Here is a 17,914-nt window from a genome sequence, read left to right on the forward strand (position 1 = left end):
TTTATCTTACCTCAAGACGAAGTTGGTTTATCCTTTCTATACGCTCATAACTATGTAACTGATGATTTGAGTAAAACACGATTTACTTTTGTTTGTGTGGAAGGGAAATATTCTTGTGGAAACTTACACACGTGTCCACATGAGAGAAAGATAATCAGGTTTATTCGGTTTTGATCTTCATTTGTGATTCTTTATGTGTTTCGCTTGCTTTATGGAAGTGTTGACTTTTGAAAGACTTGGTAAAATTTTAGATCTGAAGACTTTGTTTACTGTTGTTGTATTTTGTGTGGTTTTGATATAGTATTTGTAGATCTGTTGTTGAAGATGTATGTTTTATGAAGATTTTTGAGATGATAAGAATCTATGTTGCTTGTCTATAGCTAATTTACTAACCTAGTTGGGAGTTATTTGATTATGCAGAGATTTTCAAGTACACTCTAAATCTTGTTAAAGATGTATGTTTTATTAAGTTTTGTAGATGGCACTGTAGGAAAAAAGAAAACTCACAATCACATAAACATAACTTTCTTATTCAAAATGGTTCAATTTGCTTGAAGAACCTTTTGATTGTCAAGACAGAAAGTGCTTCACAGACTACAAATTTTTTTAATAATGTCCATGCCAGGAATATGTTGGTAAGTTTCCGGAGAACAATCGTCGAGATCAGAAATAGCTTTGCAACACGAAGGATGAGGAGCAACCGGGAATTTTATCACGCCTACTACACACATTGTTGCCTCTAAAATAAATGGTGTGCAGTTAGAGAAAGATAGATCTTCTAGTGCTAATGGACTAGGTGCTGCTGCCTCCATCCGAGCCGTGGCTGATGGTGCCAAAATGGCCATGCTTACTAGGAATAATGTAAGTGATATCTTCGTTATGGAGGTGCTCATACCCTTGTTCTCCATTGTTTGTAGAAAAATGAGGAAATTTAGAGATTGAGAGAATGCTTTGTTTAGGATGTGTGAGAATAATTATGAAATGTGGAGGTTCTTATATAGGAGAGGATATAGACTAACTAGGTAATAATTTTGTCATATATCTTTGTTTAATTTGGTCATTGAAAAATACAATTCTTGGATTGTTGTTGCAAGACTAATTATGCTTAAGGTATAAGTGTAGCTAATTAATGATATTGAGTGTTGTAACCTAGCTATAGTAATAGTTCAGAGGCTATCCTCCTTAAGTACCTTCATTTTTTAACTTTGTTCTTCAAACATAGAATTAGCAAGTTTAAAGTTAAAAAAGACAAAAAAAAAATTATTAGATTTTTTTTTCTTTTTGTTTTTTTGGATCACAATAGTCCTAAAGGGAAAAGAGTCAAACGTTCTTAGAAAAGATACTTGATCGGACACCAAGTCTTCTCAACTACTTTGACATTGAGGACAATACATGATACATGACCAACTATAAGATTAATAATATGATGTTTTTTTTCTGTAGAAGAAAACTTATTAAATTTTTTTAGTACAAAAATTGTAGCTAGGTGGGATTGTAAGCAAAAATAAGCATTATTTTTAAAAAATGAAGGTGATAATGGTGCAGAACAACTTTTACTAGTTTTAATAGAATCGTATATGGTAATAGAATATAAATTGATTACATATACTTTCCCCATTTGCTTTTAATTATGTGGTAAAAGTTGCATTATCTTGTTTCACTCTTTTGCATGGGAATGAAAATTTTGGAGATATATATTGAATATTGTTTGTTAAGTTACTGAAATGAAATTAATGGGAATTAATTACTTGGACCCATGACTAATTTTACATTTGGGTTTACCAATTATATCTCTCTCTCTTAATATTTGGTTTTCTTGGTTTCATTTTGATATCTTTCATCTCTTTTATTTGGTAACAACATGTTTTTCTTTTTGCAACCACAGAAGTATATATGTTAAATATATCTCTTTTTCTCCTTCTTCTTTTGATACATTCTATAGGTTGACATTTTTTCAATTTTCCTTATATATTTGTGGTGCATCTGTTGGTTTCTTGCTTTTTCCACTTTTCTATACTTTGAACTTCAGATCTTATATTTTACTTTTAACAAGCTGTGTTGCTATGTATAAACAGTCATCAATATAGATATATTAGTAAATGGATTTTAATTGTAATAGAACTCCCTTACTTTAATTTTGAAGTTCTCTATTTATAATTTAACTATTAATAGCTTGTTTGTTCTCTGATAAAAGAAAATTTAAATTTTATTGAGATGACGTTTATGTACCAAAGTACATTTGAAAAACACAGTATTAACTCAGAGAGTTATGTTTGCACCAAAGCGCGCTATTTTCAAATTAAATAACATAAACAGCAGGAATAAAACATAACACAATCAAGTTGGTAATCCAATTTGGTGCAATCATACCTACATTTGAGGGAGTCTTAACTTAAATTGAAAAATACTCAGATTCTAGAGGTTTATAACTAGTACATAACTTATGAAGAATTAAATATCGTGTATTACACTACTTTCACAAGATAAATGTTTAAGGCTCTCCCTAAATCACTTATGTGTGAACAAGGGATTTGATCTAAGCTCCCATTTGATATTCACGCTTCACCTTTACATCTCAATGTCCAAGCTCCCCTTGAGAGTACGGGTGAAATTGGATTGGGTTGGGAGACATTCTCAACCCAATCCATATTTTCGAGTTATTTGAGTTGGCAACCCGAATAATTCGAATTTAGTTTCTAACCCAACTCAACCAGTAAAATATGAGTTGAGTTGGATTGGGTTTAGGATTGTATTGTTTTTGTTTTTGTTCGTTTATAGTTTCTAAATTGTTACGTTTAAATTTCAAACATACATAATTCAAAATTTTATACAATAATAAATTCAAAGTTTATATACCTAATTTGTTTTTTTATTAAATAATATATATATTATATTAATTTGGGTTGGGTTGGGTTGAACCGAATTTTTCAATCCGAGACCTGAGACCCAATCCAATCCAAAAAAATCAATTTTTTGAACTCAAACCCAATCCATATTTTAACCTCACCCCTACTTTGAGAGAAGCTACTCAAAATAACCTTCAACGTGTGAATGACAATGTTAATAACAAGGTGTTCAACAACACACAACAAACACGTCAATGCAAAATGATATGTTAAAAAGTATCAACTGGGACTCTTAACTTCCACGTATATGGATTAAAATCTTCTGAAATCCTAACTTTCAAGGAAAACAAAATCTTTCAGAACTTCGAAAAGAACGGAATCTTCTAAAATCTTTTGAAAAGAATAAAGATTTTGTATGAATTAAAATCATTACCACTTGGAGATTTGTTTATATATAATAATAGGATATAATTAATAAAAAAATTAAAAGAAATTTGTACTCCAAATTAAAACCAAAACAACATTCTATTAACACAACTCAATTTTTTAAAAAAATTTGAACTGACCAGGTATTTACAAATATAACAACATTTTACTTTTTTGTCCATAATAGATGTTGAATTTATGTTTATTTTGAATCTTTCCGTGATGGAAAGTACAACTTTATTATATTTATAAATATTTTAAAGAGTCTTGTTATATTTGAAAACAACTCTAAATATTTTATAATTTTAAACAAATTAAAATGTTTATTATGTTATATCGTGAGTCTAGTTAATTATGTAAATTTTCATTTTTACTTTTCAACTTTCATTTTGAGTGCCAATGAAAAAGAAAAAAAAAAGTTCAAACAGAACTTTTCCTTCAACTTTCATGGAGTGCCAAATAGCAACAATTTTATGAAAATAACCATGAATATGATATATATTTATATCGGTAACAATTTTGTTTTAAAATTTAATATTATTAAAGTATAATAAACTTTCTAATACATGATTTTTTTTATAAATTGATCGAGAATAATCTTTTTAATAAACGGTAAAGATGAATTCGTTACATGATAAAAAACTTACATTTAAATTTTATATACGAGGATGCTAGTTTTTTAAGTACTCTTTGGTTTGATTGGTCTACTTGTAATATTTCTTTCCATTTGCTTAAGAGTAGTTTGACTTTGCATGATGACTTTTATGTTTTGCTACTCGTTGGAGACCTATTTTCTTTTATTTGTAATAGCTAGTTTATCTCAAGATCGTTGCTTATCCTTGGAAGACTTTCCTCTAGCCTCTCCTTCTTAGTACGAATTCCTTTTTGTGGCAATGAATTTCCTTTATGTGGGTTTGGGTATGGCAGGTGCTCAATTGTTTCAACCTAGTCGCGATGATTGGATGTTTTTCTTGATCCCAATCCTTATCTTGTTGTTAATATATATATATTAAAAATTTCAAAGTGTAGGAACTAATTGTTACTTACTAAATTTTGAAACATAAATTGTTACAAAATTTAAAATACATAGACTAAAATCACTACCGACTAAAGTTCAAAGACAAAGTTGTTATTTTCATAAGAGTCGTAGCAACCAAACGTCTTTTGAAAAATTGCTAACAAATTAGAAAACAAAAATTATGCAACTCTTACTAAAAAAGGAAGCTATTTTTTCCACCATCTAACTTAGCTTACTTAGTACATAAAGGTGTCAGATGAGTTGCACTCATGTTGGCTACTAACATTTTTACTTATACTGACATTAATTTAAAAAACAAAACTAATTTGGTTATGCACAACCTAACGATGCATCCAAACAATCATTCTTACAACACAGAGTTAAACACATAATTCATACTTTAATGAAACAAAAAGAGAACTTCATTCATAGACAATTCACGAGAGTACATTTGATTCCTTGTGTAGCCGAAAAATTTGAAAATTATATATATTTAAAAACTATGCGATGAACGTGGATCGAACACGTGACCTTCAGATCTTCAGTCTGACGCTCTCCCAACTGAGCTATCCCCGCTTAATGAAAAATAAGGAAATATTTGCTCTGAAGTTTTTACAATGTTTTTTTTTTTTTTTTTTTATCTTTTTTAAGTACAAAAGTTAAATTTGTAGAAAAAAATTAAAACTATTTTATTTTATTATTTTTAAATTTTGATAAACATTGAAGCAAGAAATATTTTAGAGGTGGGATAAGTGTTTATAAACTCAATTTAAATTTTAAGTAATAAAACGAAAAACAAATAGTTATTAAAAAAACTTATGTATTTTGAAATAAAGCCTCTACAATAATAATTTTCATCTCCAAATTCATTTCTATTGTTATCTACATTTTAGGAATGTTATCAAAAACCAAAAAAATTGGAGAGTTTTAGAAATATGGTATCCACTCTACATTGAAATAAAATTGCAGTCCCATTAAATGTCATATTTTCTGTTTACCTCAAGAGTATGAGAGTAAAACCAAAAACATAAAAATTGAAAATGAAGATGTAGTTTTCTTCTTATGGTAATGAAAAACAAAAAAAAATACAATTAGAGGGAACTATAAAATATATAATATATAATCCCTTTGTGTTATCGAAAATGCATATCCATCTCATGAAAGATTAAAACTCAAGAAATCAAAATCACTTTAGTTTTAAACTATACAATTTCTTTTAATAATTACTTAACTCTTAGGTTTACATTATCTCGTCTATAATCGAGAAAACTTGTATACGTTGTTATTGGTTATCTTTACCTTATCCTTTTCTTGACTTAATTTGTTAATTATGTAACTATTTAATAAATATAGGACATTAATTTTCTTTTAAGTATAATTTAAAAGAGTCGAACAAAGACAAGATTTTAGAGAAAGAGAGTAGAAAAATGATATAATGTCTGTTTGCACAAGATTTTCGAAGAAACTTGATTCGTGGATTTGAACTTAAGTTGATTTGATGCGATGTGGTTTGATCTCTAGAATTTAATCCTCTAATTCTTTCTCTGTTGGATGCTTACGTTTGATTAGAGGAAACATAGCACATGATGTTCTTGAAGTTGGAGTCTTGGAAGAAATCTTGTATCTTCAAAGGATCTCCAATCTTCGAGGGTGGTCGACTTTAGGAGTTAGGGAGTCTTCCAGTTCTTGGAATAATTATCTCTAGACTTTTTGAAGTAAAAAATTTCCAACACTTACAAATGAAGAGAGCTCCTCTATTTATAGAGTTATCTAGTAGGTTTTATGAGCTTGAGCCTAGTTACTCTATAGATCATACCAAGGATTTGAGTCATATTTACATTTGGACTCAATTAAGCTTATTTTTTGGCTTAATTGAACTTAACCTAAGTAAAAAATATTTAATTGAACGAAAATAATTAACTTGATCCAACCGTTATGATGAAAACACATGACATTATCAGAATTGGCTAATTTATGTTTTCAATTTTAATTTGGGACACATATCAATTTTTTAATTAGTCTCATATTCAATTATTTGCACTTTTCATTATTAATTTAGTAAATAACGTGGCAATTTGTGATTGATCTCAAAATTTTCTATAAAATAAATGCCCCTTTCGAGATTTATGCACGTATATGGGTGAATGAATATTGAAAAAAAAAAAATTTGAAGTCAAAATACGAGCATTTTTTTTTTTTTTTTTTTGCTCAATTTAACATATCAAATTAACCAAACTATGAATTTAGTACATGACTTTGATTTCAATTTGAAATAAGGGATGTAGTATGACAAAACGTTAATTAATTTGAGAAAATTTCAAAGTTTTACAATTTAATTTGATTTGGGGATAAAAATTTTAATTTAAATTTTTTAAAAGTAAAATTTTGAACATAACCAAAATTTTAATTTGAAATAAGGATGAAGTTTCTACCATACCTTAATTTGTCTCGAGGATGCACAATAATTTGGAATGACCAATTTTAATTTGAGATAAAAATGAGACCCTAAATCTTGAGATAAATTTGGATTTATGGCTCCAATATATACTTGAGATTAAAAAGAAACTATATATCCAAGCTAATTTTTGGATTTTGAACCCAAATTTTAATTTTAAAATTAGTAATAATTTTTTTTTTAAATGTTGAGATATTTAAATATTTTAATTATCTCACAAATTAAATTCAAAATTTGTCCTAAAAATAAAATAAGATAAAGTAATTGGATTATCTTTTCTATTTTAAATATTGAAAATAGTTAAAATAAGATAAGATAATTGGATCATCTTTTCTTTATTATTAAAAAAGATTAAATATCATTCCTAATCCTTTTATAATTAGATTCGTTATAAAAAAAATGATTAAATATCATTCCTAATTCTTTTAGGAATTGGATTTGTTGACCTTATAAATAGACTCACACCTTAATCATTTACTCTTTATCGAGCAACAAAATTTATCTTCTCCCTTTCTCTCTCTCTTTTTTTCTTCTTTTTTTTTTCCTTCCCTTTTTTTTTTACATGAGCTAAAAGTAAGAACTTCTTCTTCCCTTTCTTTTTGTATGCAAACGTTTGAAGTATGACTCTATTATCAGCAATCCAACTTCTACTAGAGGACAATTGGACATTTGCCGTCAAATCTACCTCCTTAGTAAGAACGATCGGGCATCCCGATTATTCTTTGCTATCAGCGATCCAACTTCTACTAGGAGACAATCGGGCTTTTGTTGTCAGATCCACCTCCCTAGTAGAAACAATTGGGCATTTCAATTCTTCTTCGTCGTCAGCGATCCAACTCCTAGTAGGGGACAATCAGGCTTTGGCCGTCAGATCTACTTCCTTAGTAGGAACGATCGGGCATCTCGATTCTACTTTGTCGTCCACGATCCAACTTCTTCTAAAGGATGATTGAGCTTCTTCCATCAGATCCACCTCCCTAGTAGGAAAGATCAGACTTCTCGATTTTGCTTCGTAGTTAGTGATCCAACTTATTTCAGGGGACGATCGGGCTTTGGCCATCAAATCCACCTCCCTAGTAGGAACGATCGGGCATTTCGGTTCTACTTCACCGTCATCGATCTAACTTCTTTTAAGGGACGAGATCAAACTTTTGCTGTTAGATTCACCTCCCTAATAGAAGCGATCCGGCATCTCGATCTACTTCGCCATCAGTGATCCAACTTCTTTTAGGGAACGATCGGGCTTTTGCGTTCAAATCCACCTCCCTAGTAGGAGCGATCGAGCTTCTCGAATTTGCTTTGCCGTCAGCGATCCAATTTCTTCTAAGAGACGATCAGACTTTTGTCGTCAGATTCACCTCCTTAGAAGGAGCGATCAGACATCTTCATTCTTCTCTTTTTCTTTTCGTTTCTTTTCGTTTCTTTTCTTTTTTTTTTTCTTCCCCTTCTTTCTTCTTCTTCCTCTTCCTTCTTCCTTCTTTCCTCTTCTTCCTTCATTTTATGTTTCTTTTCTCCTTTCTTTTTTGTTTCTTTTTCATTTTTCATTTCTTTTAGTTTACCTTTTTCTTTCTTAAACAATAACTTATTTCCTTTTTTGAAGCGTAAAGCTTGAAGATAGAGCACATCGACCTAGATTGAAGATAAAAGTACACCCAACTTTATCATTAGTTTGACTTGAATTTTATGATGGATATCACGCCAAACTTGAACATGGAGAAGCCTATCGACTGCAACACATAGAAGATAAAATGATGATTCTCTCGGTTGCGACACATGAAAGATGAAGATGAATTCTCTTGTATTCACAAATATAACATCTTACTTTTTCTGTGTATAATAGATGTTGAATTTATTAGTGTTTATCATTAGAGTGATAAATGTTTATTTTGGATCTATTAGTGATGAAAACTACAATTTTGTTATATTTATAAATATTTTAAAAAGTTTTGCTATATTTGAAAACAATTCTAAATATTTTATTATTTTAAACAAATTAAAATGTTTATTACTTATGTTATGTTTTGAGTCTCGTTATGTTTTGAGTCTCGTTAATTATGTAAATTTCATTTTTTAATTCTCAAGTCTCATTTTGAGTGCCAATGGAGAAAAAAATGTTAAAAAAAACCCTTTCTTTGAACTTTCATGTTGCTACAATTTAACACTCCATGAAAACAACAATTTGACTTTATAACTTATATGAAAATAACATGAGTATGCATATATTTTTATATTTGCAACAATTTAGTTTTAAAATTTAATATTATTAAAATATAATGAACTTTCTAATACATGATTTTTTTTCATAAATTGGTCGAGAATAATCTTTTTAATAATTATAAAGGCGAAGTTACAGCTGAAAAGAATATTCGGCCAATTAAATTTTTCCATGTCATCACAACAAATTATGATGATTAAAATTTGATTGAATTTTGGGTAGGCAAGTTTTCTCATATCCAACCCAATGCAAGCCCGTGATGAAAAATCAAGCCAAACAAGTGGGCCCGAGCCCGTCAAGAAAATGGACCCAAGCTCAAGTCCAACAAGCAAATGAGCCCAAGCCCACCTAAAGCCCACAAAATTTCTCTATAAATAGAGACCTTTGTCACTCGTTAAGGAGGTCTGTGGTTGAAAGAAGAATTGAAGCTCTGAAGAATTGGAGATTCAAACTTCTACAAGCTCTCAAGACGTTCAAGTTTGTATCAACCTCGAGATCAACAACTTCTGAAAGATTGAAGACTTAGAAGATTAAGCTTTCCTTGGATTTCAGAAGATCGAAGTTCAAATCGACTTACAACTAAAATATTTTGTAGATCGAAGACCAAGAAGTTTTAAGTTTTTAACTTGTATTCGAGGAAAAACATCAAATGAGTAAATATTAGAGATTGTCTTCACAATATTCATTAATATATCAAAGTCGAATTCAACGAATTACATTTCTTCAAAATCTCGTGTGAACAGTTACATAATAGAAACTTACATTTAAATTTTATATATGAGGATGCTAGTTTTTTAAGTCTTTGGTTTGATTGGTCTACTTGTATATATTTCTTTCCATAAGCTTATTAGGAGTAGTTTGACTTTGCACTATGACTTTTATGTTTTGCTAGTTCATTACCGACTTATTTCCCTTTATTTATAATAGCTAGTTTATCTCAAGATCATTGTTTTATATCCTTGGAAGACTTTCCTCTAGTCTCTACTTATTAGTATGAATTCCTTTTTGTGGCAATGATTTTTCTTTATGTGGGTTTGGGTTTGGTAGGTGCTCAACTGTTTCAACATTGTCGAGACTATTGGATGCTCCTCTTGATCCCAATCCTCATCTTGTTGTTAAAAAAATATATATTACAAAATTTCAAAGTATAGGGACTAACTAATTGTTACTTATACTAAAGTTCGAAAAATAAATTGTTACAAAATTTAAAATACATGGACTAAAATCACTACCTACTAAAGTTCAAAGAAAAAGTTGTTATTTTCATAAAAGTCGTAGTAACCAAACGTCTTTTAAGAAAATGCTAACGAATTAACAAATAAAAATTATTCAACTCTTACTAAAAAAGCGAGCTATTTTTCCCATCATCTAACTTAGCTTACTAAGTACATAAAGGTACTAATTGAACTGATAAACTCATGTTGGCGACTAACATTTTTACTTACAGTGACATAATTAATTTTTTGAAAAAAACTAATTTTGTTCCGAACAACTCTAACGATGCATGCAATACAATCATTCGTGCTTAGAATGCATGTAAGTTTCGCTACTAAAAAATAATCCAATACTAATTCAACATGCATATGCACCTCATGCGAGATAGTATGTTGAACACCTAGTAAGCAGAACAACTTCTTACAATACAGAGTTAAACGCGAAATTCGTACTTTAATGAAACAAAAAAAGAACTTCATTGATAGACAAGTTAAGAGAGTACATTCGATTTCTAGTGCACAAATCGTTAAAAGAAATACAGACTCAAATAATGACTTGATTTTTTTTTGCCTAGCTTCTACATGCTACATGAAATAACAATGGCCACTACCAAGACAATGTGATTCAGGAGGCATGATAGACGATCAAGACATCAAGTTTTATGCCAGATCTCCTTCGTATCATTGGAGGGGGGGGGGGGGGTGGAGTAAAACAAACATTGGAAGGGTGAGACGAAAACATCTAGTCAGTGTGATCTTTTAACAATTGCTTTACGTAAATCAATTGCCTTCTCATCACATAATCATTTGTCGAACAGGTAATACAGCAAAATGTAAATTAGTTATTTTGTGGATTCATTTTATACTATCTATTTCATTTCTGTGTACCCTCTCCCCGACTCAAGCATTTACCACACACTCTTTTGCTAAGTTGTAGCCATGTAGAGAAATCTCAACGCAATGGTAAGTACCATAAATTTTTCTACGCATAACACGACTTCCCATGTTAGATTACACAACAAGCAAATGGGCATCTCATACAAGATCACACAGTAAGTATGAGGCATCCTAACAAGATCACACAATTTGAATAGGGCATCTTATACTTTCTTCTTCACTCAGTCTCGTTGATGTTAAAAGGTTAGCAAATTTGTTTCATTCTTCTTGTTCTAGATTTCCAACAATTCTTCTTTGAATGCAAAATTTTAAGGGTTTGGCAAAATTAGGGTTTTTTTTTTCATAAGATTATGCTGAGGTCGAGAGAGTGAAGAACAACCATTGAAATTTTTTGGATATTCGTAGAATTTTCGTAGATCCGTTTAGATCCATTCTTTTGCATGGTGAGAAAGAATGCTTTGAATGGTAAGATTTACTTTCCTTCATCCATTGTTTTGTATTTTGACTTTGGAGTTAATGATTTGTGCTTCAGATCAATGATGATGAGGTCAAACTGTGGGTTGTGAAGTCCATTTTGTACAAATTGGGCGTATTTGTGCTTTAGATCCATGACATATATCATAAAGCATCAATGGCATATTCTATGTTCTTATTTGGATGAGGAAATCGAAAATTTGCATTGTTACTCTTGAAATTTCAAGCTAGATACATAATACCTTCCATTTAATAATGGAAGATTTTTTTTTCTAAAATAGAGGATCTCTTGATGCACAATATGATGTGAGTGTTATTTGTGCTTCATTTTGTCCGACTTCGATCCGATGCACATTTATACTTTGAAATATTTTGCACAATATGATGTGAGTGTTATTTGTGCTTCATTTTGCCCGACTTCGATCTGACGCACATTTATACTTTGAAATATTTTTTTCTACGACGCTTTTTCGTATATCTCCCGACGCTTTTATGCGTTGGGAGATCCCCCTTTTCTCGTAGTATTACACAACAAGAATAAAACATCTTATCCTAGGCCACACAACAAGGATAAGGTATATCATGTTACATGTGGTACAAATATCCACATGTAATCAGTATTGTGCATTATACAACATTATATAATCAGTATTTCAAGACATGACGTCAACATTAACTTCTACGCATTTAATCGTAATACAACATCTGACTCAAAGAGGATGCTTTCACAGTATTCCTTTAGCTAGAAGGTTATTTATAAAATACTTCTTTTCCCTTTATTCTAAATCGCTTACATTTTAGAGATGAAAGAACATAATGAAAATCATGTGTAGTTTATGGTTTCAAAGAATATATTCAAGATTTTAAACACATTTTAAAACCCTTTTTCACTTGGAAACATTTACCAATGAGAACAAACTCACAGTCATAGACAACTAGCTTCCTAGGACATGCAAAGTCTCCCTTACATTTCTCGGAATTTTTGGATACCTCTCTAGTCCTTTCTTAACAAAATAAGGGTAAAAGCAACCTTTAAATGACTCGAATTCCTCTAATTATAGAGCAAGTTTTTCTATGATAAAACGGGATCCTGAGCTTGAATTGGACAGTTGGGTCACATTAGGTATAGCAATTTCTAGAGCTTCCAACTAATTAAAATGGAGATAACCTAAAAAATGTATGCGGTGAACGTGGATCGAACACGTGACCTTCAGATCTTCAGTCTGACGCTCTCCCAACTGAGCTATCCCCGCATCATGAAAAATGAGACACATTTACTCTAAATGTATTATGATGTTGTTTTTAGTTGAATTTTTAGCTAAATCTTAAAACTATATATTCTTTTTATAATTTTTAAAATTTTGCATAGTTTTTCGGTCCGTGGAATACTGTTTATAAGCTCAATTTAATTTTGAAGCACGGAAAGGAAAAACAAACAGTTATCAAAAGAAACCTAAGTAATTTGAAATAAAGCCTCTATAATAATCATTTTAATCTTCAAACTCATTTGTATTGTTATCTACGTTTTACCAATGTTTTGAAAAACGAGAAAATGAAAGTTTTGTTTGGTAACTATTTCAACTTTCTTTTTTCTGTTTTTAAATTTTTGCTTATTAAAAACAAAAGTCATATATATTTGGTAGCCGATTTTGTATTTTTTTTCTAAAATAAATATAATATATTTTTTGAAAGTTTTTTATTTATTTTAAATTTTGGTACTTAATTTTAAAAACAGGTTTCTCCCATGAAAAGAAAAAAAAAAAAGTTGATTATCAAACACTTTATTTAATTTTTTTTTTAAAAAAAAACAGAAAACAATTAAAAGGAAAGAAGTTTTAGAAATATGGTATCTCCACTATATACATAGAAATAAAATTGGAGTCCATTAAATATCATTTGCCCATTCGCATTTTTGTTGGTAGTTGGTTCCTTTTCTTTTGTTTCTTTCTGTTTTCTTCCATATATTTCACTCTCTCTCTTTACCTAAGGGTATGAGAGTAAAACCAAAAAACGCATAAAATTTGAAAATGAAGACTTAGTTTTCTTCTTATGGTAATGAAAGAAAAAATGATAGAGGGAACTATCACTCATTTTTAACAGCTAATTAGGTCATATGTATTAACAATAATTGAGTTATAACGGTGTTAAAGTTCATAAGCAAGAAAGTTACATGAACAAAAGCAGTAGTAATATCAATGAGCATAAAGATGCCAAAATCTCCACTCCATATTTCCCCTATATAAGAAGCTCCTAATTCACACAACTTTCTCACCCCAACAAAACTGAAGATTCCGTAGGCCTCCACACTTGTTTTCCTACAAACACTGGCAGCCAAGTCGCTTTAACATATCCCCAATGAAGCTCGTGCTTGTATTTCTGGTCTGCATGGCCATTTTAGCTCCATCCACGACGATGGCCGACACGACAACTGCGGCACCTAGTCCATTATTAGAACCACAAAATTCTTTTCTAAAATGTGCTCCTTTTATTTTAGAAGCAACGTTGTGTGTGGCAGACGTTATCAAGTTTCCAATTGCACCTCACCCTTCTTGTTGCAAAGCCATTTCTAAGCTTAACGACTGTGCCCCCGAAATTTATCAAAAGATTCCTTCTTCTGACATGGATATGATTAAGAAGATTTGTGGTCTGTAAGAAGATTTGAACTTCCAATTAGAACATGATGAATAAGAATGTTATATGTGAGAATAAGTTTGTTTTCTTCTGTTGTTTTTCTACAGTACTATGTTCTTATAAAATTTGAGAGGGGAGTAGATTTTGCTGGACCAAACTCTTTGTTCTTATCCTGTTAAATTAAATGAGAATTACCATTTTCGTTCAATATTCTTTGTTCTCTCTGCAATATGTTATGTATATATATAAACTCCCATGTTTGTTCATTCAAAACATTTTGAAATAATTAAAATCACACTCTTTTCTAAATCTTAAATCAATTTTTTACACAATTTCTCAATTTTTTTTATCAACTTCTAGTTATATAAAATTTCAAATAAATTTACAAAAGACTACCATCCTTATTTAATCCAAACATAGAATTCTTCGGGTGTGAAGGTGCATCCTTATTGATATATATATTAACTTCCAATTTTTTTAAGTATTTCTTAATAATACTTTCACGTTTTTAAAATCTATCTCATTTAAATGTGATATTGATTTGTTATTCATTTTGAACTCGAATTATTACGTTAATAAATCAAATTATTAGTGAATTTATTATAATCTATACAACTTTCAGATTCATGAATGGAAGAAATTATAAATGAATAAATGAATTATCAGTACGTAAATAATTAAAGTGATAAGCATAATGTAAAAGTTTCAAATTGAAATTAAAATTTATCCAACAATATTTTACTTTAAAACTGATTTTTTGATTAGAAACTAAACTAATACCAATTATTATAAAACCCACAACAATAATCCTAAATTCGAATTAGTTTGAAGTTGAAACAATATTAAAATGTAATTTTAAAGTTTGTAAAGGAATATACAGAAATTAAATATTAAAAAATATGAGCCAAAGTCCTTTTTTAGAGGAAACAAGGGGAGAGACCAAAGGGAAGCTATGGTCCTGTAGTTAACAAACAGGTGATCGATCCCCTCACTATTAGACTGACAGAGTGTGCACCAGTAGGGATTTAGGTAAGAATTTGGATTTCTCTTTTGCAAAATCTTCATGGTGTTAATTCCCCATGGATGATACACCAACTGAAAAATTTGCATTTCTTGGAAATGACAAAGGTTTGAGCAGTGATGTCGATGGAAGTCCATGGAAAAAGAGTGAGCATTCGACTCTAAAGCTTCCTTGACATAGGTGATTGAGAACAAATTATCTTTACTCAAATTCCAAATTGGTTTCCTACTACCTTCGTCCTGACGAGGGGTTGGAAGAATGTTCTTAATCTCATTCCATGATTGTAGTTCTGTGGCATTGAAAGGCCTTCTGGGATTTAAAAGCTGCCACTGATTGATTGAGCAGTCCCATAGATCTTTGATTGAATCATTTTTGGATTGACAAAGAGCAAAGTGCCGAGGGAATTTAGCAAACATAGGGTTAAAAGGAAATAAGTTCGCCATATATTGTTGATTTTTCCAATTGTAGTGATTTTCAAACCAGCTCAAACAGTTAACAATAGCTTTTCAGGGAGCTTTTGCACTACAGTTTCTACTATCAATAGGTGTAGAGCCAATATAGTTGCTATGGTACTTAGCTTGGAACAATTTTTCTCCCGAGGGCGTTTGGCTCCGATTGGAATCTCCATAACCATTTGCAAAGTAGGATGAAATTTGTATTCTTCATGTTGTTGATACCTAACCTCCTCTTTCACGTGGACTTAAGACAATAGTCCACTTAACAAGATGCGAACCTTGATTAGTTGAGCATCCATTTTAAAGAAAATTTATCTTTTTCTATGTTTTTGTAAACAGAGGTCGGAGACTTGAAAATTGAGTTGGTAGGTTAGAAGATTGCATAAGGAAGATTTGATGAAAGTGAGCCTACCTCCTTTGAAAATGTACGAATACCTTCAATTGCTATGTTTTTTGTGAATTTTTTCCTCGTTATTTTTTGTGACCCAAAGTCCTTATCCAATTATTTTATTGTTTCATTATTAAAACAATTTTAAAAATTACAATATGATAGAATTGTGATCATGTTTATAGTTAAATCAATAATGTTTAAACTACCAATTTCGAAGTTGGAGATTTAATTCTCTCTTCCATGTATTATTAAAAAGAATTTAGGTAAAAATTTGGAAGAAAAAAAATTGTAATCATATGTGAATATGAAATGAAAATAAAATTTCTAAAGTACGTCTACCCAATATAAATCTTAAGATTTATTCATTTTGTGTTAAGAAGTATTAACGTGGTAAAATATGTCCACTTACTAATGCATCGGTTATATTAGGGTCTAAAATTTCAATTTTCAATTTATTTTAAAAGCCTCATTTTAATTTGGTTAGTGTTGTTTTCTATTTTCTAAAATATAGGAAAATAGAACTTTGTTTCAAAAGAAAAAAAAAAAAAAACTTGTTTCAAGAGTTTGAAGCAAAGATATAACAAATTTTGCATCTTTTCTCTATGTCCATATATATATATAATAGAATTTGAATCCCTTCAGTTGTAACCTTAAGTTTTGATTCTCCTTTCAAGTCTTCAAATTTCAAAAACATAATTTTATTGAAGTGAGTGGTTGAAAAGTTGAATTAGTTATTATTGTAAATTACTACATTGTGAGTAATTATAACAAATATGTTGTGGAAGTACAAATTATTTTAATTTGAGATATAGTTGTTATATTTAGAATACATATACTACTTTAATTCAGATAAAAGGTAGTAAACGTGAACACACAAAAAGAGATAATGAATACAAAATAATAAACATTACAGTAAATATTGTAATCAACAGAGATTTGAAATAATAACATTATATTAATTAATTTATAGTTAGTTAATTATATGTTATAATAGTGAAAAACATGGAATATTATTATAATTTATATAATAAGAATCAAACATGAAGTTGATTATAATATAGTTAATTACTCCAACCATTTGAAGTTGGGACATAATCACACCTAACGAAGTGCTATTTTAATTTTCATTTGATCACTAGGGTTTCAAATTAAATATTATCACATTTTTACCATCAACCTTTGAGTTTAATTTTGATTTGGTTCCTCCATATTTTACGCTTTTTTCCCTCTAGTATTCAACATTAACGTAATATATTAGGATGTAAAATTTTTAAATAATTTTAATAGTAGATGAAAGTCAGTGAAAACAAGTCGTGAGAATCAGTCATTTAGAGTTGATTTTTTGACAAAATTACTGTCAACCAACTTGGTCAGTTTAGTACATCTCACTAGAAGAAAACACCCCTACAATGACAGTTATATATCTCAAAAAATGAATGGAAGAAAAAAAAACTGTCATGAAATATAAAATTTCGCGTTTTTGGCGGGAAAAGACGGAAATTTTCGGAAAACACTTTTCGCGACAGTTATTAACTGTCATAGAATGTTAGGGTTAAAAATTTTATTATTTTATATTTAAAAAATTAAAATTACATATTTATATTTTAAAAAAAACCCAAATTCCCCAAAATTTTCCCCAAATTCTTCCTCCCATCCGCGTGCCCTAACTTTCCCCCAAATTTCCCCCAATTTCTTCCTCCGCGTGAAGTCCCGTCGGCTTTCTCCCATTTCTGACCGTCTGAAGTCCCGTCGCCACCACCAATCCCCTCCTGCCCGTCCGTCAAAACCTTCTCCACCAACCTGTCGCCACCACCAACCCGTCGCCACCACCCCCGTCTTCTCCAAACCTCTTCAATCAACCCGAAGCAACA

At 30.2% G+C, this 17,914-nt stretch overlaps 2 non-coding genes across 2 annotated transcripts; both read right to left on the minus strand.

The window, feature by feature from the left end:
• Nucleotides 1–4,793: 4,793 nt before the first annotated feature.
• Nucleotides 4,794–4,866, minus strand: TRNAF-GAA. The gene has a single exon. It is a non-coding gene; the product is annotated as a tRNA-Phe (tRNA).
• Nucleotides 4,867–12,725: 7,859 nt separating this feature from the next.
• Nucleotides 12,726–12,798, minus strand: TRNAF-GAA. The gene has a single exon. It is a non-coding gene; the product is annotated as a tRNA-Phe (tRNA).
• Between the last annotated feature and the right edge of the window lie 5,116 nt (nucleotides 12,799–17,914).

This window comes from Cucumis sativus, chromosome 1 (assembly GCF_000004075.3).
Source record: "Cucumis sativus cultivar 9930 chromosome 1, Cucumber_9930_V3, whole genome shotgun sequence".
Taxonomy (NCBI): Eukaryota; Viridiplantae; Streptophyta; class Magnoliopsida; order Cucurbitales; family Cucurbitaceae; genus Cucumis; species Cucumis sativus.